Genomic DNA, 22,543 nt, shown 5'->3' on the forward strand with positions numbered 1-22,543 from the left:
GGGGGGGGTGCGGGTGGTGGGGTTGAAGGGGAAAGGTGGAGCATGAATCATGTAACCATGTTAAAAATGAATATTAATAAATGTTAAAAAAAACTTAACTTTCTATGTAGCAATCAAGAATCATACCTATCTTATTCATCCTTCAAAAAAGCAAAAACCCTGACTCTCCCATTTCTTCAATGATTTTTTTTTATCATTCTCTTTTATTTCATAGCCTGATTCTAGAAAAAGCTATATATACTTATTCCATCTACTTCCTCTCCTCTCACATCTCAACACCAAGATATCCAATTTTACCACTTAACTGAAATTTCTTTCTACAAATTAGCAATTAAACTTTTAATTATAAATTCAGGTGAATGTTTTATTTAACCTCATACTTGATCTCTTGGCAGCATTTGACAGTGTTTATGATTCCCTTTTCTTAATGCATTTCCTCTCTCGTGTTTGGAGACCATGCCAATTCTTCTCCTACCTGATTCATTACCCCTTATACCTGTGGTGTCTCCATATGTGTTCTGTGAGGTATAACTCAAAGCTCCATCTTGAGCTTCATTCAGAGATTCTTTGTTTTATCTTTCTAGGTGTACTCTTTTCCTGACCTCAGCTCCTAAAAGTTCAAATAACATCTTTATGCATTTGACACCCATATATACATATTTAATCTTTGTCTTACCTTCTAACTTTGATCACTAACTGCTTATTGGATTATTACAACCGAATGAGAAACATCTTCACCAATTCAGCATTGTACTTTCTGGGCAAATTAGTGAGTAATGATTATTATTTTATAACTGCTCCATTCTGATCCAAGTTTATCCCAAACAATTCCATGCCAATATTTCTTCCTTTTATTTATGGCAAAAAGAGAGAGGTTAATGTAATTTTTGATTTTTTAAACTGCTAATTGTAACATAATCATGGGATATTCAAATAGGAAGAAGCTTTAAACATAATCTTGTCAACTATATATTTTTTTTAGATAAGAAAACAATGGTGGAGACAGAAGAGAAATAACTTGTTCAAGTTCACGCAAAAAATCTGCATCCAAGACAGAACTAAAACTTGTCTCCAATATATAAGACTAATATTGTTCTCTTTATGTCACCACTAGAAAGATGGAAGAAGCAATAGATTTTGCTATTCAAAAGATTTTAGTTATGGGTATGAAGATCATGCCAAATTATTTTTATAAAGTTGATTTTAAGTAAATTGTAATCATATTATGAATTAAAATTATAGATCAAAGATGAATACAATTACTATGAGGATATTACAGTTACTAGAATGAAGGAGTGCTAGAATGTGGTTATGAAGTGTACATTTTGAAATGCACTAAACATGGAAGAATACCTCTCCCAGGATCCTCTACCCTAACTTCCTCAGACACCTCCCACTTCCTTTGTGGGAGGTGTCTGAGGAAGGTATAAGAGATAGGGAGAGTGAGAGTTCTGGCACCTTTTTGGAGGAAGAGCCCTGGTCCTGACATAGCCATGGGAGATATACCTTCTTGCATCCCTAGACCTTTACTTTTCCAAAACTAAATAAATCCAGATATTCTATACCCTTATTGTTTTCCTGATCTTCAGTGAGCTCCAAAAGGCTTGGGTCAATTACCCCTTTGGGCTTGGGACTACCACAGCTAGGCTACCTTCCTTCCTATTCCCTTTTCCTTCCTTTCCCTTCCTTCTCCTCCTACCATCCTTCCCTTCTTTCAACAAACAAAAGTAATGTAATTTACATGAAGAAATGTGGATGAGAATTGTAACTTTATTCTCTTGAAATGACTTAATGTTTGATTTCAGGTGTATGAAGCTTAAATGCAGTTTCCACAGTTTGAAGAACAAGAAGGTTAATGTCTATTCTTTAGAAAATCTCTTCCTAAATATCTGAAGAAAGCCATATAAAATCAGTTAAGGAAAAAGGATCTCTCTGAGAAGATGTAACTTTAATGATAAGACTCCTGTCTCCCCTTTCCCCCCACATTTGACAGTTTTATTTTTATGAAGGAAAGAATAACACTCATTGATTTGGCCATCATTTTCAATCTTCTGCTATGAAAACTACACATTCTATAGGTGAAATGTTCAGAATCAATTCAACAAATATTTATTGACTGTCTACTGTGTATAAGGCATTAAGGAGGATTTGACAGTGAAAATCAAGCAGGCAGACATAGCTAATCTTGTATTTTGCCTATATGTCTTATGCACAACAACTATTTCATCCATGGTTGGATTCCCCTGTCACCTAGCCTGCTTCTGGGCCATTTTATCAAGAGTTACTTGACATATGCTCAAAGGAAGCTAAGAAAATAATCATTCTTATATAATTCATATATCCCCTTTCTCTGTTCTATTAAATTCCTTTTTAGTCTTTATGATACAATTTAAATGTCAGTTCCTTAATGAAGCCTTCTCTAAATATCCATCCCTTCTCCTATCTCCTTCATCCTTGCTCTGGGTAATAACTTTTTTCTTGGTCATAAAAGAGCACTTTAGTTTGAGTCTCTCTAATACTTTTCATCTAATAATATGCATTTTAAGAAGCACCTTGGGATATGAAGGGAGTCAGGAAGACATGAGTTCAAGTGCTGTCTCTGACACATACTATCAATTTAACCCCTTGAAGGTTTCTTAACTGCTCAGTACTACTAGCAGCTTTTTCCAATTTTAAGTTATATAGGAATTCTTTATTTGTAACATTGGAAGACATTTCCCCACCTCATGAGCTCCCTAAAAATGATTAAACTCTTGTCCCAAAAATGCATATCGTAATTATGTTAATTTTTGTCTTCTTTTATGCTCCAATTAGATCATGAATTTTATGAGGGCAAAGAACAAATCTTGACTGAACTTTTCCTCTCCCTAGATCCTAACATGAAACTGTGTACATGGGATATATGCTCATGAACCTCATTTGAATAATTTTCCTTTGAAGCAAGTTAATTGGGAAGGTAAATGTACTTTTTAAAAGGTATGTCAAAGTTAAATACACATTCTTTTAGATGGTCCAACTCAATTCAAGAATAACAGGAAAAAATAACTTAAGAAAGAATTACAGCAAAAGACAAAAGAAAAATTTAAGTATACTATTTTCCAGAAAGGTTTACTAAGAGACTTAGTTGGGGGTAGATGTCAAAAATCAAGTTTTTTAGTCAATATCTGGATTCTAGGGCTTCTTCTAATGTTTATCAAATGATTTAACTCTAAACCACTTATCCTTTCTATTCCTTCATTTCATGATTTATAATTTGGAGATAAAAAAGTGAGTCTACATTACTTCAGAGTGTTGTTGGGAGGAAAGAGTTTTGCAAATCTAAAGAAATATGTACATGTAAATTATTAACATGGACATGTAGATCACCTATTTTAAAACTGATCTTGATTTCATAGATTTGGGGGTCTTCTGGTAAAGTATTTTTTTCTTCACATGTAGCTTGAGATTATTTCTTTAACCTGTAGTCTTAAAAAAATTCTTATGTTCTGTCTGAATATCAGTTCTAAAATAGAAGAGTTTCAAGGGTTAGAAAATTAAGGTTGTGACTTGTCCAGGGTCATACAACTAGGAAGTATCTGAGGTCATATTTGAACCCAGGTCATCCAAATTCCATGCCTTGTACTCTAACTCCTATGTCACCTATTCTCAGATGAAAATTTCTATAATAGTCCTATTCCTTTGTATTATTTTGTCATTGAAATCCATAATTTTCTCCAATTTCTACCAATGAGTATAAACTGCAATTGATTCTACCATACTTGAAAGATTTTGCATATGGGTTCCTGCAGTAGATTATATCAACCAACAGAGAACCAGGGTAGTTAAACCCAGAGAGACTCATCACCTATGGGCATTTGGTTTATTAATTATTTTATTATGGCAGTCTAAATGATAGCTGATAGTACAATGGATAGAGAACTGAGCCTGGAGTCAACAAGACCTGTTCAAATCTAGTCATAGACTCTTACTAAATATGTGACTCTGGGCAAATCACTTAATGTCTATTTACCTCATGTTCAAAATAGAGTTAATAATAGCATCTACTTTGCTGGATTTTTGTAAGGAAAAAATGAAATACTTTTTTGTAAAGAGACCAGCACCAGGTCTGACACACAATAGGTATAAAAGCTTATTCCCTTATTTTCTTCCTATGATACAAAGAAAAATAAATTTTGGCCCTCAATTCCAGGGGACTTTTAAATTTTTTATAGTACTATGGCAGTAGCAGAAAAGGGTTCAGAGTGCAGTTATATATCTCATGATTTTTAAACTAGCTCTATGAATATTAATTTAATTGGTAGTACTCTAAATCTTGGTTAAAAACTAATAAGATCAGCAGTATGGGATACAACCTTACCCGTTGCTCCTTCTTGGAGAACAGTAAATGATGAATGGAGCCTGCATGACATGTGATTAGTGTCTCTGCAGCAACTTGGAGATGGTGACAAACTCCTTGTTGCTCCTTTATGATTTGTACTGACAATGCTATTCCCTAGGGGGCAGCTAGGTAGCTCAGTGGATTAAGAGTCAGGCCTAGAGATGGGAGGCCCTAGGTTCAAATCTGGCCTCAGACACTTCCCAGCTGTGTGACCTTGGGCAAGTCACTTGACCCCCATTGCCTAGTCCTTATTGACTCCAAGACAGAAGGCAAGGGTTAAAAAAACAAAACAAAACTAACAAGCTAATTTACAGGCTTGAATGAAGTCACAAGTCTAGAGGAAGGTGACATTAAATCAAAAGATGAGTCCCAGATTCCCCTTGGAAATGTAATTAAAACATTAGGAACCTAGAGGTAATAAAATTAATCAGAAGGATTTAGTGTCAATTACAAAGTGGCAGGCAGTCATCTAGGTAGTAGAGATGCAAAAGCAAAAAAGAAATAGTTCCTGCCCTCATTTAGCTTATATTCTAATAACAAAAATGAAATACACACACACATAGATGCTGATATACACAGCATATGCAAGAGATTTGCTAAATAACCTTGTGTGGAAAAGGAGTAGCTCGATGATCAGAAAAGACCATGAGAAGAAAACAACACTTACAAACATGAGAAGACTTGTAGGATCTGATTCTGAGTGAAGTAAGCAGAACTGCGAGAATAGTTTGGATATTAATAACAATAATGTCAGGGGGAAAATTGTAAAAGACTTAAGAACTCTGATTGAGGTAACGATAAAGCCTGATTCCAGAGGACTGATGATAAAATATGCTATCTACAATGGAATAAAACTTTTATTAATTTGAGATGAAGAATAAGACATAACATTTTTGGATATGGACTACAATTGAATTTATCTTGCTTGACTATGCAAATTTGTTGGAAGGGTTTTTTCTTTTTGTTTTTCCTCCCCTCTCTCAACAAAGGGTGAAATAAGATCCTATTGATTAAAAAATTTTTAAAGAAAATAAGTGGCACATTAATCTTAAAAGAAACCAGAGATTCCATAAATGAGAGCTGAGAAGAAAATACATTCAAACTGTGGGTAACAGCCTTTATAAAGGAGAAGTTATTGGTATCAGTTTTTCAGGAACTTTGGTTGTCAAAGATTAATATGTGATTCTAGATATTGGATGCCATTGGAGTTCTTAAGTTTGATGGGAAAATGATCAGACCTGCATTGTATATATCATCTGGGCACCTTTATGATTAAAGGATGAATTGCAAATAAGTAAAGAAAGGAAAATAATTTTATTAAAATAGTAGTCTAGGTAAGAAGTGAAAAGGGCCTGAACTAATGGTACTTGTGGAACTGCAGTGGAATGGAAGAATTCAAGAGATGTTCTGGAAATAGAAATAACAAGATTTGACAACAGATTGGATGTATGAAGTGAATGAAAGTAGGAAATTAGAATGGCCCTGAGGTTGCGAACCTGAGTAACTGGAAGTCTAGTTGCAGTCTCAACTGAAATAGGGAATTTAAAAAGGGTATGTTTAGGAGATATATCCATTTTGGTTGCATTGAGTTTGAGATGTCTATAGAACATCCTTTTTCAAATGTCCAACAGTCCATAAGATATGACTAGACCTCAGGACAAAAATGAGAGCTTGATATATTAGAGATCTGGAAGCCATTTAGTGATAATTAAATGCATAGTAACTTATGAACACAAGGGAAAAGAAAAGAAAAATAATTTCAGAACATATTAGATAATTATGCCTAGAAATATTTGTGATGAAGATGGGGAAAGAGATCTCAATATCAGTACATTTATTTGTTTAATTTAATTATATTTCTTTTAAAAAGCAGGTTTTGTAGATTATAGGAGAGTCTTTGGGTAGTGATAACAATACGAAAATAAAAAGAACATAAGTAAAAGATCTTTAATGATGACAATGAAAATAATTAGAAATTTAACACAAAAATCTAAAGCAGAGTTTAAAGAGATAGGGAAATTTAACTAAGAATGTGATATGTTTCCATAGACTTTACAAGTTTTGGGTATTTTTTATTTAACTTCAATAACAAAATGGATAAAGGAGAATATACAGAAGAAATATATTTGGTGAAAAAAAGCATTAAAATTAACAAAAGAAACAACTCAAAGTAGTACAGTGGATAGACAGCTACATTTAGAGGAAAGTGACATCATTATTTTGTATTTCAGTTATATCCTTTCCAGAATTTGATAATAAACAAGTCACTTAACCTCTAAAAGTCTCAGTTTATTCCTCATTAAGATGGGAATAGAAATACATTCTTTATCTTATTGTACTGTAAAGATAGTGTTTCTTAACATTTAAGGTCTCTGTAAATGGAAATTTTTATTACTACTTTTCTGCCTCTATATTAGAGGCAACACAGTTTGGGAAATTTGAAGAATAGATTCCCAAGATATTTGAAAGTGGGAAGTATATCAGATGATTGGACATAAGAGGAGGCAGAAATCAAATATAATTAGTTTTGGAGTAGGGGAAGAACAGAGAGAATATCATCTACAAACTCATATTGTTACTTTTTCAGAACCATGAAATTTGAATTTAGATAATATACACACATTTATTAAAGGAAACTTTTATGAAAATATAAAAAAATACTCATTTTAAATGATATTTTAGAGAAAATTCCATATTTACAGATATTTAGCTCACTGGAAATCCTTGTTAAAAATAAAAATGCACTTAACTATTTCAAACAAAATGTAGATTTGATGGTTCTCTTGTACAGAACTATTTTCAATCTATATATTAATATGAGATTAAAAACAACTAAATACACTGCTTTGTTTGTCAATGTTTAAATGAGTGCTATTAAACAAGACACAAAAATCACCTACAAGATACGACATAGTCTGGAGGACATAGTAGCTGAGTCAGAGTAATAGAAGAATTCTAAGAGGAGGTCTTGCAGATGTGCCTGCTTCAGATGACATTGTGTTCACTATACCAATCATAGAATGTGATGGAACCTCAAGAAAGATAATGCTAATCAGAAAAAGAAATAAAAAATAATATTGGGCCAAAGCAGCAATGTTGAAAAATCAAATGAATAAAGAAAGGAAAGACAATATCATACAATTAAAAGCAAACAGTACATTTATCTGAGATAGTCAATTCAGATGGGGGAAAAAGCTAGTTAAATTGTAGTTAAGAAATTGGATAGTGATATCCAATGATTCCACCCATTCCAACACTCAGAAGGAAATAATTCAATTATTATGAAGCCACAGTCAAGATTATACAGCAACTTATAGTTTCTACATTAAAGAACATGAAGATTTGTAATATGATATTCTGGAAAGCAAAAGATTACCTACCCCGTGAAAATGAGAAATGAAAATATGTAAGCATATATGCACCAAATGATATATCATCCAAATTCCTAAAGGATCCAGAAAGACAAAAGATGCCCCAAATCACCTTATCGGGCAAGTACTTTCTCTTCAATAAAGACATAGTAGGTAGACTTCCACATAGAAGAACCAAGATAGGAGAAGGAAGGAATGTTATGATCTTGCCCAAACATACTTCTAAATAACCATAAGGGAAAAAATGCCTCAATTGCCAGGACCAAAAAAAGACAGACTGAAGCAGTATTTAAGCTCAAGAAAATATATAGGGTCAGAAAGAAGACATAATCTCACTGGGTCTAGATGGGAAAACAAAAGACCTGGCATTATGAGGAGTAGTTTAACTCACTCCAAAGTAGGAGAACCAGAAGTGGAGGAGAAGCCTTGTACAAGTACACTCAAAGGAAACCTAAGTGGATAAAGAGTAGCTAGGTGTTTCTGACTGAAGGAATTGGCACCTGGGGAGCACAGCTTAATACACTCTAGTGCTTGTGGCATCCAGGAAACCCAGAGATAGTGCTCCCTCAATTCCAGAAACAGAAGTGAACTTTAAAATATAGGTAAAGTCTCTCTCTCTCTCTCTCTCTCTCTCTCTCTCTCTCTCTCTCTCTCTCTCTCTCTCACACACACACACACACACACACACACACACACACACATGCACACACCCACACACTCATTGGGAAAAATGAGCAAAAACAATGGAAAAACCTGACCTTGGAGAGTCATTTTAGTGACAGGGAAGATCAAAATACAAATTCAGAAAAGGACAAAAATGCTAAAAAAAGAAACATGTGAAACTTTAAAGAAAAGAAAGGATGTAAAGCCCAAAAAAGAACTTCTGGAAAAGCTTGAAAATAAGTTTTAAAAAATCAAATATTAAGATTGGCAGAAGAAAAATGAGGAAAAGAAATGAGAATAAGAGTCAACAGCTAGAGGGAAAATTCAATGAAGAAAGCAACTCCCTAAAAACTAGAATGGGCCAAATGGAAAAGGAGGCACAAATATCCACTGAAGAAAAAAACTTTCTAAAAAGTAAAATTGGGCAAATAGAAAAGGAAACACAAAATATCAAGGAAGAAAACAACTTCCAAAAAAAATAGAATTGGGCAAATGGAAGATTATGACTCGCTGAGACAATAAAAAAAGAATAATACAGTTAAAGAAGAAAAGATAGAAGAAAATCTGAAATATCTCACTGAAAAAAAACAATTGATCTGGAAAATGAATGCAGAAGAGATGAACTAAGAGGTACTCAATTGAATTGAATTGATAATCTAAAAGTAATTAAATACCTAAAAGCTATGATTATTAGAAAGGAGTCTGAATATCATATTACAAGAAATAATTAGGGAAAACTTCCCTGATGTTCTCAAACAATAAGGGAAAAACTAAAAGAATCCATCATTTCCTGAAAGAGATTTTAATATAAAAACTTTAAGGGCATTCATAGGCAAATTCCAGAACTCTCAGGCCAAGAGAAAATTACTACAAACACTCAGAAGGAAACAATTCAAGTATTACGAAACCATAGTCAGGATTACACGGTAACTTATAGTTTCTACATTAAAGAATATGAGGATTAGGAATATGATGTTCTGGAAAGCAAAAGATCACCTACGCAGTGAAAATGAGAATCATGAAAATTTAAACATATGTGTACCAAATGGCAGAGCATCCAAATTTCTAAAGGAGAAGCGAAATGAGTTATGGGAGGAAATCGTAAAAATCATAACAGTGAGGATCCTCAACCTTCTCCTCTCAGAACTAGATAAATCCATTGACCCCCAAAAAATAAATAAGAAAGAAGTTAAGAAGATGAATAGAATTTTAGAAAATTTAGATATACTAGATTCTGGAGACAACTGAATAGGAATACAAAGAAATAAACATGATCTCAGTAGTACATGGCATCTTCATAAAAATTGGCTATATAGTAAGTCATAAAAAACTCACAACCAAATGCAGAAAAGCAGAAGTATTAAATGCATTCTTTTCAGACCATAATGCTATAAAAATTATATTCAACAAATAACTGCAAAAAAAGACTACAAATTAATTGGAAAGTAAGTAACCTGATTATAAAAAATGAATGGGCTGCAAAACAAATTATAGAAATTATCAACAATTTCATTAAAGATAATGACAATGAGAAAACAACACAACAACATTTTTCAGATGAAGCCAAATCAATGATTAAGGGAAAAATTATATCTCTAAATGTTTACATTGATAAGATAAAGAGCAGATCAATAAATTGGAAAGAACTAAAAATACAAGAAAAAGAACAAATTTAAAGTGCTCAACTAAATATCAATTGGAAATCATGAAAATAAAAAAAGAGATGAATAAAATTGGAAGTAAGAAAACCATTGAACATGCTTATGGAAGTAGAAAAATAAAAAAGATTAAACCATTGGTTAATTCAATTTAAAAAAAGAAAAAAAGATAACCAATCACCAGTAGCAAAAGTGAAAAAGGTGAATTCAAAACCAATGAAAAGGAAATTGATGTTATTTTGCCAATATAATTTATTTTGCCAAATTTCTATACTAATAAATTTGACTATGTAAGCAAAAGATGACTATAATGTGTACTATCTACATACATATACATATACACTATTTTTTGATCAGATTTACTGAAGTGAAAATTTAAAACTTAAACCCATCTCATAAAAAATAAAATTGAACAAACCATCAATTAATTCCCTAAGAAAAAAATCTCCAAGGTAAGATGATTTTACAAGTTAATTCTACCAAAAAAATTAAGAAACAATTAATTTCAATACTACATAAACTCTTTAGGAAAATAGCTGAAGGAGAAATTGTACCAAATTCCTTTCATAATGCAATACCTAAATCAGTAAAAGAAAAAACAGAGATATAAAACTAAAGGCTAATCTCTAATGAATATTAAAGCAATTATTTTAAATAAAATACTAGCAAAGAGATTACAGCAATATATTACAAGGATCATATATTACAACCAGGTATGTTTTGTACCAGGAATTCAGGGATCATTCAATATTAAAAAAACAAAAACAAAAACAAAAACCTACCAGCATAATTGGCCATATCAATAACAAACCCAACAGAAACCATAAAATCATTTCAACAGATGCACAAAAAGCTATTTGAAAAAAATAAGACACCCATTCCTATTAAAAACACTAGAGAAAATTGGAATAAATGTAATAATGTTCCTCAAAATGATAACTAGTATGTAAGTCAAACTATCAGCAAATATTATTTGTAATAAGATTAAGCTATAAGTCTTCACAATAAGATCAGGAGTAAAGCTAGAAAACCCATTATCACCATTATTATTCAATATTGGACTAAAAATGCTAGCTTTGGAAATGAGACAAAAGAAGAAATTGAAGGAATTAGGAAATAAAATTATCACTGAAGATAGTATAATGGTAAACTTAGAGAATCCTAGAGTATCAATTTTAAAAAACCTAATCAAAACAATTAACTTTACCAAAGTTGAAGGATATAAAATAAACTCACATAAATCATCAGCATTTCTATATTACAAATATTCTTTATTGGTAATTCTACGTTACCAATAAAGTCCAACGTCAAGAGACAGAAAGAGAAATCCCATTTAATATAACTATGTACTATATAAAATACCTATGAAGTCTATCTGCCATTACAAAATACTTTTCATACAAATTAAGTCAGATTTAAAGAATTGAAAAAAACATTAATTGCTCATGAGTAAGCCAAGCCAATATACTAAAATGACAGTTCTACCTAAATTAATATCTATTTGACCCATACCAATCAATCATTTCTTAGAACTAGAAAAAATAATGAAATTCGTTCAGAAAAATAAATTGCCAAGAATATGAAGAAAATTAATGCAAAGACATAGTATGTAAAGGCTATGTCAATCCAGAATAGAAATTCATTTGCAAAATATTACAGAAGAGTACAGTGGAAAATTATAAACAGTTTTGCCCATAAAATCAGCAAAGGGAAGTGTTGAGAGAAACATACAGAAAGTTTGGCATCAGAATGAACTAAATCAAATTCTCCCATGAGTGTTTATAGATAAAGCTAGAAGAGTAACAAAATGAAATAGATTAAAAAGAAAAGAAAAAAAAAAACATGGTACAGATCAGCCTGCATTTCTTTATTGATTTGTTCTTATCACTGTCAATAAAACCAACAGATTTAGACTATATCACCTTAGTCTCCCATTGTGTTACATAGGGCAGTTGAAGTGGCACTAAAAAAGTGATGGTAGAACAACTGAATCAAACAAAGAACAGATTTAAAGAAAGAATTCTGGATTAGAAAGTTTTTTTACATATTTTCTTAAATTCTTGAAGGACTTCCAAGATAGGTGAAATATGAAAAGATACAGTCACTGTCAAATCTAGCAAAATGGTAAACTGAGGTAATTCTGTGTGCAAGATATCATTTATTATCAGCAGTATGCAGCCTGATAATAAAGGATGGATCAGGTTCTACTGCCTCTGGCCAAAAGACTCCAGAAGAAGATATAACTTATTTTTGTAAGCATAGAACAAAGAACAAGGCAAAAATCACATAACTGGCCAGCACTAAAAAGGTTAGAGATGATGATTGGTTACTCTAAAGAAAGTGGACATAGCCAGGGGTGGGTTGAAGATCCCTTTATTCTGTCTCTAAGAAAAGCTTCTGTGTCCTAGTTGCAGACTCAGGTTATTGATAAAAGCAGACTTACCGGTAATTGGGGAATTAGATAAGAGTACTTTAATTGTTAAAAACATAGGACAAAATCAAGTAGTCCTAGCTTCTCCAGGATACACCATAAATTGTGCAGGAAATGCCAAGATAATGTTTTACAAGAGCATTGAGAACAGAGGTGTTTTTTTTTTAATTGACAATTGTCTTTGTGGCATCCCTTTTCAGTGAGGAGATAGATAAAACTTTAGCACCCATAAGCTTCTTTCAGAGACAGAGAAGAAGCTCAAGTTTGTTACAAAGAATACAGAATATGGTTACAGAATAAAAACACTAACACAGTAAAATCAAATATAAAATAAAGGTTATAAAATTAATTCTCTCAGTACCAAAGAAATGGGAAAAAATCAAGGGATTCCCCAAAATTGGTGACTAAAAGGATATAAATAACTATGTCTACAATTCTTATTCGTATTAAATCTTAATGAAAATTTTCTATACACATATGACATTAGCTTTTTTAATTGAAATATTAGATGAGAATAATCATTCTCATGAATATTTTCTATAGCAATTCACAATGTCATTGTCATACTAATGCTGTAGTTGTCATTCAAATGTGTCATAATAATATAATGAAGTCATACTAATGAAAAAATTTGTATTTGGAGAATCCTGAGTTCTAATCCACCTTTGACACTTATTACATTGTTAACATGGAAAACACACAAAAACTTTTTTGACCTCACTTTTCCTCAATTGTAATATTTGGAGGATATCTAAATGGTCTTTAATTTCCTTTCTAAATTTAAACATATGATTCCCTGACTGAAAGGTGTAGAGAATACAAGGTATCACCCTTTGGTTATTGATCATAGGATTAGACTTGACAGGATAAAACAATATCTGCAAAGTTATCTGCCAATAATGAGCCCTGTACAGAGTTCAGATATAATTAGTCCTCAGAGACAGTAAGGATCTCTAAGTACTCCTCGTTATGGATGGCATTGTCTTGACTACATCAGAACTACAGGGTCTCCTTGAAGAGAACCACAATGACTAAATCAAGATTTACATAAAAATCCACTCAGGAAAAATCAATGACTAACATTCAGACTATGACATACAATTAGCAAGGCAGACCAATGAATTGGGCATTTTGTACATACATTTTGAACAGAGACTGTAAATGGACAAAAAACTAGATTTGATTTGGTAAATTGTAGAATTAGAATGATTCCATTGTCTCTTAACAGGAAAACCAGCTATTTTAGTATCATTGTTCTCCAAGTGATGCTACATGGCTGAGAAACATGGAACAACTCAGTTCCTAAAAAATTAAAATTCCGTGCAATGTGTCACTAAAGTTTAAGGGAAAAGTTCATTGTAGATATAATTAGGTTGTATCATATTTCTAATGACAATTTCTTAGCAAGAAATAACCCAAAGATAGAAGCCAGTGAATGCATGATTGGGAAAAGATATGGCCCTGTTATGTGCTTTGAATGAGGGATAATGAATAGACATTCCAAATCATGTACTAATATGCTTGTAATTTTAAAAGAATGAGAAAACTCAGGCCAGTCTTACATGGAAGATTTATGGGAAGAGGACAGAAAATATATCGTAGCAGTCAGTGGGTCGCAAACTGCTCCAGTATTAAGATGTTCTAACCAACCACTTTAATAAAGAACATTTTATCTTATGTGTGTCTGATGGACTTTGAGAAGGCAACATTTTAATAACTATTATAACTTGAAAGGATTTTTTTTTACTTGTCATTATCCAAACTATTCTCAAATTTGAAACGAATTCTTTTTATAATCCAAATTCCTTCACCTGTTTCTTCTATTTGCTCTCCCATGATGCGAAATCACAATGTGTAGGTACTTAAGAGTTTTTAGGGTTTTTCCCTCTAAAACAGGTATACGTATTATTAGATGCTGACTGATATATATATGCAACTTTTGAGCAGAACAGCATGAGTTGTGAAAATTGAATTAAACAATAAAACAGTAATTGCTTGTTAGGGTGCTTTAATTGACTCATAAGTACCATATGCGAAGCAGTGTGGCTGCAGGAGCCCAATTATAAGCTTGCTTATAGAAAGATACTACTCATTTTACATGTTAGAAACATTCTTCCCAATTATTGGTGCCCTCTATGAAAAGAAGGATTTTCAAACAAGCAAGACATGCATAGTAAGCTAATAATGTATACTTATTCCCTAGGTAATATTAAAGTACTTTGTATAGGCTCTAACATAGGATATCAGAAGAAAAGTGGTCGAAAGAATAAACACAATAAACACTCTCATTATTTAAGAGCATTCTTTCTATGCCACCCCATTCACTGTGCCCACAAATGTAAAAAGAAACTTATTTAGGCATTATTTCTAACTTCTAGAAGCTTACTGATACATTAAAGTTCTCAGATATCTTCTTTCTTCTCTCTCATACTAAAGGCTCCATTCTATCTATCTATCTATCTATCTATCTATCTATCTATCTATCTATCTACTATTTCTTTCATGTTTCTATTTATTAGTTCTTCATCTATAAGTGGATATTCTTAAGCAGCTCTTCAAACATTATTTCTATACTTCTATGCAATATTCTCTTGGTTCTACTCATTTTGTTTTTCATAATTTCGAGTAGGTCTTTTCACGTATATTTTTAATCTGCTCATCCTTTTTTATGGAACAATAGTATTCCATCACAAACATATCCCACAAATTGTTCAGCCATTATCGAATTGAGAATAGCTATAAATATTTTAGAATATATAGGTTCTTTTAACTTTTTCCCAGATCGTGACTGGAAAGAAACCCACCAGGGGTATTTCTGGTTGTAATTCTTTTGACATAATTCCTGATTGTTCTCCAAAATGTGAACATCAGTTCACAATGTATATTTCCCCATTTCCCCATACTTTCCTCTTCTATTATTTTAGCCAATCAGATAAGTAAGAGATAATGTCTCAGATTACAAATTATTTTTGCATTTAAATTTACCATTTATAGATGAGATAACTGACTGAAGATTTCATAACAGGATTAGAACCCAGAGCTTTCTTTTGACTCCAACTCCATTGTTCTCACTAAGCTGTCACTTACTATCATACATCAAGGAACATTTAAACTCTTTAAAAGTCAAAAATCTTTTAACTACAAAAGTACTTGAATTGTGATGATATTAGAACTAATTACACTATATATGAGTTAAATTAACAGTAAAGTTTTTTATTAAGTACTTATTATTTGCCAGGTATCATGCTAACTGCTGGGAATATAAAAAAAATCAGGAGACAGAGTTCACACTCTCTAGGACTAGGGGACGTTTATCTGCTGCAGGCTTGATTCATCACCCCTTTATACCAGGCAGGGGAGGGAGAAAGTGCTCCCATTGGGCTTCTGGGCAGAATGGTGGGTGAAGTGAGGAATGTCCTCAGGCCCATGTAGAGGGGGAGGGGAACAGCTCCCCTCTTTCTAGTAAAAAAAAAATGACTGCAGGCATGCCCACAGAGAGGCCTCTGCTTGCCCTTTTTGGAATGCATGCCAAAGGTTCGCCATCACAGATCTAATGCAATACTGATTGGTAATTGTTGGAGAAGAAATTTGTTTTTTGTTTCTTTTAATTAATTAATTTATTTCATCAATTACATGTAATAACAAATTTCCACTTAAGTTTTCTGAAGTAATATAATGTACCATTCTGTTTCTTAACCAGGACAACATTGTTTTGATGCTTACTTGATCATTGCTTTATTACTATAAGATCTGGCACTGCTAGGCCACTATCCTTGACATTTTTTTTCATTAATTGCCTTAATATTCTTGATCTAGTTCTTCCAGATAAATTTTATTATTATTTTTTCTAATTCTATTAGATAGTTTTTTTGGTAGTTTGATTGGTATGGCACTGAATAAATAAATTGATTTAGGTAGGATTGCCATTTTTATTATATTAACTCAGTCTACTCATGAGCAATTAATGTTTTATTTTCCAGTTGTTTAGATCTAATTTCATTTGTGTGAAGTGTTTTGTAATTGTGTTCATATAATTCCTGTTTGACTTTTTAAAAAATTAATTAATTCATTTAGATTATTTTTTCCCCATGGTTACATGATTCATGATCTTTCCCTCCCCTCTTTCCTCCCTCCTCCCTGAGCTGACAAACAATCCCATTGGGTAATGCATGTATTATTGTTCAAAAGCTATTTCTCTATTATTAATATTTGGAATAGAGTGATCAATTGAAATCAAAATCCCCAATCATATCCGCATCCAACCATGTGATTGATTCTGTTTTTCTTCTGCATTTCTACTCCCACAGTTCTTTTTCTGGATGTGGGTAGTGTTCTTTCTCATAAATCCCTCAGAATTGTCCTGGGTCATTGCATTGCTACTAGTAGAGAAGTCCATTACATTAGATTGTGCCACAGTGTATCAGTCTCTGTGTACAATGTTCTCCTCCTTTATTTGCCTTGGAAAATAGATTCCCTAGTATTTTATATTGTCTAGAGCAGTGATGGGCAAACTACAGCCTGCAGGCCAGATATGGCCCCCTGAAATGTTCTATCTGGCCTCAGACATTATTCCTAATCTGACGAATACAATGAGTAGGATACAATACAATGACACTTGAAAGAGTTGCCTTAGAAACAGACTGACAGATGATCATTTCCTTTCCTTTGTTCCCCTTTAAAAAGTTTGCCCATCACTGGGCTAGAGTGATTTTTAAATAGAATTTCTCTTTCTAACCCTTGCTGTTAGGATTTATTGGAAATATATAGAAATGCTCATGATTATGTGGGTTTATTTTGAATTCTGTAACTTTGCAACAGTTACTATTTCAACTAGATTGTTTTAGTTAATCCTCTAGGATTCTCTAAGTATATCATCATATCATCCACAAAGAGTGATAGTTTAGTTTCCTCACTGCCTACTTTAAGTCCTTTAATTTTTTTTCTTCTATTGCTAAAGCTATAATTTATAATACAATATTAAATAATAGTGGAATTATGGGTATCCTTGCTTCACCCCTGATCTTATTGGGAAGGTTTCTAACTTATCCCCATTGCAGATGACACTTGCATATGGTTCAGAGGAAAGATCTGAACACAAGCCTTCCTTATTCCCCATCAAAGATTCTATTCATTCCACCATGTAGGTTCCATGTAGCGAAAGTTTTTTTAGGTTAGCATTACTGATTCTATTTTGATTGGAACTGCCTTTTGGAGATTGAGATATTTTGATTAACTTGTTTTTTTCTTTTATTAGAATTTCCTTCAATTTTAAAGATAAGCACTTAGGTAGCAGCATATAATAACAACATACAAATATATAAGCTAAACAACTAATAAATATATGTGGACCCCTAAAAAGGATAGTTTATCAGTAGGAAAATATCATAACCAACTTTGACTAAATTATTCAGTATGTAGTAAACATTTGAGGTAATAAATATATTAGTTAATAAACCACAAATCTGAATGTGACTGCAACAAGTAAATATTCCTAGCTAAAAATGTCATTGGAGGTCTGCTGCTAAGTCACAACTAGGACCAACTCCTGCATTCCTTGAACTCAAGAGTTGAGCTTCTCATATCCTCTTGGGAGAAGTAATTTATTTAGACTTGTCAGAGAAATACTTGGGAGTCAGAGAAATACTAGAGACACATCATCTTTATCTGGGCAACGAAGGAAACTTCTGAACATCAATATAACACTTCCTTACTGGGAATTTTAGGAATCAGGTTGGTGTTCCTGTGGGTTGAAGTTTGTATTATTTGCTTGCATTAGATTAATAAAGTTCAATTGCATGCATCAATGAGTATAAACCTGATTAGTGTTTCTCTTATACTAGTCAGCATGCATAGTAATAAGTCAGTTTAACACCTTTCCTGTGTATCACATTCCATTATGTCTATTATGGTAGGAATTCCTTCTATGCATGGTTTATATAGATGATCACATAGGTTCCTTCCAATTCTTTCAAATATGACTGTGGCAGGCTGTGAATATTATGCTCAGATGTTGAGACAACTCTCAGCTGACTTTATAGTTTCTTCTTCTTATGTGTAACACACAATGCATGCTACGTGCCAAAACTCATTTGCCATTATTTATGATAACTACCACAACAGAAACACTAAATGTGCAATTCATGTAATCAAATTTTGTTAATCTATGTTGCAGTCATATTTTTGATAATATAGACATCAGCCCCTCTAGGAAGAAAGCATCAATCTTATTGTTAGAAGTACTGCTAAGCTAGTTTCTTAGTCATAACAAGTTTCCGTATTTGCCCAAACTCTTCCTAAGTGGCTATTTAGTAAGTCTCCATCATTCATCACTACACTCAAGGGAACATGGGATGCTTGAGACTTAAGTGGTAGTAGTGGAGGACAAGAATCTGTCCTGGGTTCCACCATAGAAGAGGCTGGTGACTGCTTTTATAGTTCTATTTGAAAATGTAATTTAGTCACACAAGTTTTGACTGGTGGCCAATTTAGCAATATGCTATGATAAGCTATATTATATGTTTATGAGATTTTCCCATTTACAGTCAGTTCTATATAAGGGCCCCTATGTGTTTATAAGTTATTCATAGAACATGCATATTTGTATATCAAATTATGATAAACACGTAAGTGTTTAAATTATTATTTTTAAAACATCATGGAAAAACAACATTGCAAAAAAACAATCAAAATATTAAATTCACAAATGGATAGAGTCATCACTTAAAATATTAACACTGTTCCCAGAGGCAGCAAGATCAGTCAGTTCAGTCAAAATCAGGCAGTCAGCAAAACTCCCAAGTTTTACCTATTTAAATGTAATTGGAAAATATTATAATAAATAAAAACATAATAAAACAAAGATAACGTTATTTCCCTCTGAGTTTTTTTTTCTAATGTAAGATGTCATCCAAAGGGATCCATTTCCATTTGAGTTTGATTGCATTTGAGCCAAGTGGTGAACTGGATAGAGCACTAAGCCTGGAGTTAGGAAAACTTGAAATCAAATCATCATCAGATTTTTATTAATACTGTGATGCTGGTCACTTAATCTCTGCTTGCCTCAAATTTCTCTTAAATAAGGATAGTTACAGCACTTATTGTTTAAGTCTGATTCTTCAAGACCCCATGTGGGGTTTTCTTGGCAAAGATACTGGATTGGCTTGCCATTTCCTTCTCCAGCTCATTTTACCAATGAGAAAGTTGAGACAAACAGGGTTAAGTGACTTCTACAAAGTCACACAGCTAGTAAACATCTGAGACCAGATTTGAATTCATGAAGATGAGTCTTCCTGATTCTAGACTCAACTGTCTGTCCACTGTACCAGTCGGCTGCCCCAGTAAGAGTACCTAAATCTTTTAGAAATGCTTATTCTCTTCTAGAAAAGTACTGGTGTAGGTGCACTGTGAAGAGACAGTTAATGCCCTAAGAAAACTTATAATTTAATCAGAACTGTCCAAACTCAACTGTGGAAAGGGCAGTTTACAAAGCTTCTACAAAGGAATTCAGAGTAGTGAAGTACTGAATAATTAGAACACAAAAGAGTTAAATGCCTACCCATTCTGAAAAATATGTAGAAGGATTCTAATAGCCCTGAGTTGAGTCCTCTTTCCATATTATACTATGATAAAAGTTTAAATCAATGAAGAATAGTACTCATTTTACCAGCATTGCAAGAAGTTTTCCCCCCATATCCCTTTAAAATATACCAAATCAGATTCTTTCTATGAGCTTTCTCCAATTTAGTTTCTGTGCCTTATGCTGAATAGATGCTTCAAATAAAATTGTATGAATGCTTTTGGCATTTCTTTTATATATTTGGAAAAGTCACTTACTCCCTGTTCTAAAGAATATTGCCTATAACTATGTGATATGGTAGAGGGCCTGTGCTCCTTAAGACCCTATTTTATACATATGTACATAGAAAATGTGGATTTGGCAGGTGTGAGAGAATAAATATGCTAATTCACACACTGCATGTGGAGGGTGATTTATTCCATTTCCTAAGAAATATGGCAGTATTTACATAAGTTTCACCTGTATCTCTGCAAACAGCTGTTGTGCGACCAACTTCCCAATCATGAAAAAATGAGTCAGGTAGTTTTTAACAGTTGCTTTTGGGTGTGACAGATGGACGGTGCTTCAGTTACCTGCTGCCCTTTCACATAAAGGAAGAGGAAAAAGTCGGTGCCAAAACACGGTAGCAAGCAATTATAGATAAAAAACAAGGACTTGCTCTTGGAAATACCAGTTAAAGCTCTTAATAAGCATGTGCACAATAGCAATTTTAACCACATCTGTCATAAAGTGTAGCTATCATTTTTTTTAAAGAGTAATTTATCATTTCTCGGGAAACTCAACTTTTCATTGTATAATCATTCTAGTTACAATAACTAAGTAACAAATGAGATGTGAAACTAGAGTTTAGAAATAATTTGGCTTTCTCTACTGAAAACAAATGCAAGGGCTCAGGATATTAATTATCTCCATGCTATATAGAAGCAATAAATCTGCATGGTATTATCATTTATTTTTCAACACTCAGGAAAGCATACTGCAACTTCCCATAGAGTCTAACTGTTCTAAACAGTTTCAAGGGAGCATCTCTCATTCTAAGACTCAGAAATACTAAGTTCCTTGAGGGCAGGGGCTGTTTATTTTTATCATTTACATCCTCATAGCTTAGCACTTAGTTTTATATTAGCAGGTACTAAATAACACTTTATTAATTTGAATGGAATTGAAAAAGCATTAGAGCTGAAAGGGTTTAAAAAGGTAAATTAGTTTAACCTCTTCATTTTACAGAATAGGAAACTGAGGCAAACAAAAGTTAATTCAAAAGGGTCTAATCAGTGGCAGGTGTCAGAGACTTGATTTGAATATGGTTCCTCCATGTAATTTTCACTAGACCATTTTATCCATTTAGTTCTAAAGTAAGCATTTCCTTTTTTTGCTCTAAATTGATTTTTTTTAACCCTTGTACTTCGGTGTATTGTCTCATAGGTGGAAGATTGGTAAGGGTGGGCAATGGGGGTCAAGTGACTTGCCCAGGGTCACACAGCTGGGAAGTGGCTGAGGCCGGGTTTGAACCTAGGACCTCCTGTCTCTAGGCCTGACTCTCACTCCACTGAGCTACCCAGCTGGCCCCTAAATTGATTTTTTAAAGTAAACAAATATTTATTTTCTATGCTTCCCACTTCCTTGTTCCCCACAATTAGAAGAAAAAGAAAAACAAAGCCATTGTAACAAATATAAATATATAATCAAATTATTTCCTATAATGTCCATGTCTAAAGATCTGTCTCATGTCCATCTGGCAATGGACATCATCCATCCTCATCAATGCTTTGCAAATAGATAAATCAGAGTTTCTCTTTCTTTCAATTTGTTGCACTTTATAATGTTATTATAGTTCTACTCACTTCACGTTTCACCAGTTCATTAATGTCTATCTACCTTCCTCTGAAACCATACCTTTTGTCATTTCTCATGGCAAAGGAAAATTCTATATGTTATATTTTTGTCAGCCATCTCAAAATTGATAAGCATCCCTTTAATTTCTACATTTGGGGGTATTTTTGGCCACTCCAAAAAAAAAACCCCAAACAAACTGTCAAGTATTTCTTAAACATTTACTTTTTGACAGACACTAATTAGAGGCTGGGAATTCAAAGATGATCTCTATGAGTACCTGTTCCTTAGGGCATGCATAATCAGTATTTCAGTCAACAGAACTTCCCTATCTACTTCAAAGCACGCACTTATCCACTGCCAAATTGAAACCATGTGTGCCTGGATGGACTCGTTCTAATTGACTGCTAAGGTTAGAAAGTCGATAATGCATGGTGCTACATCTGGTAGAAGAGTATTCAGCTAGCAAGTTTCTTGGAGATGGCTTTTGAAAAGTTAAGATGTGATTCCTCCCTGGGAAGAAAGGAAAGCAGAATTCTTCTATATTATGGCATAAAGACTAAGTTGGCTCCTAAACCAGCAAGGTGTTTGCAAGAAATGCCTGGTTTCCTTGCCTCTCCTTTTGTCCTTTCT

General features: G+C 33.0%; 1 protein-coding gene and 1 non-coding gene across 2 annotated transcripts in view; one reads left to right on the forward strand and one right to left on the reverse strand.

Moving 5' to 3' along the window:
• The window catches only part of THSD7B (thrombospondin type 1 domain containing 7B), a 932,487-nt gene that overhangs the window by 349,355 nt on the left and 560,589 nt on the right, over positions 1-22,543 (reverse strand). The window lies entirely within an intron of this gene.
• Positions 4,333-4,471, forward strand: LOC123243453. The gene has a single exon (XR_006505976.1). It is a non-coding gene; the product is annotated as a U8 small nucleolar RNA (small nucleolar RNA).

The sequence above is a fragment of the Gracilinanus agilis genome, chromosome 3 (assembly GCF_016433145.1).
Source record: "Gracilinanus agilis isolate LMUSP501 chromosome 3, AgileGrace, whole genome shotgun sequence".
Lineage (NCBI taxonomy): Eukaryota > Metazoa > Chordata > Mammalia > Didelphimorphia > Didelphidae > Gracilinanus > Gracilinanus agilis.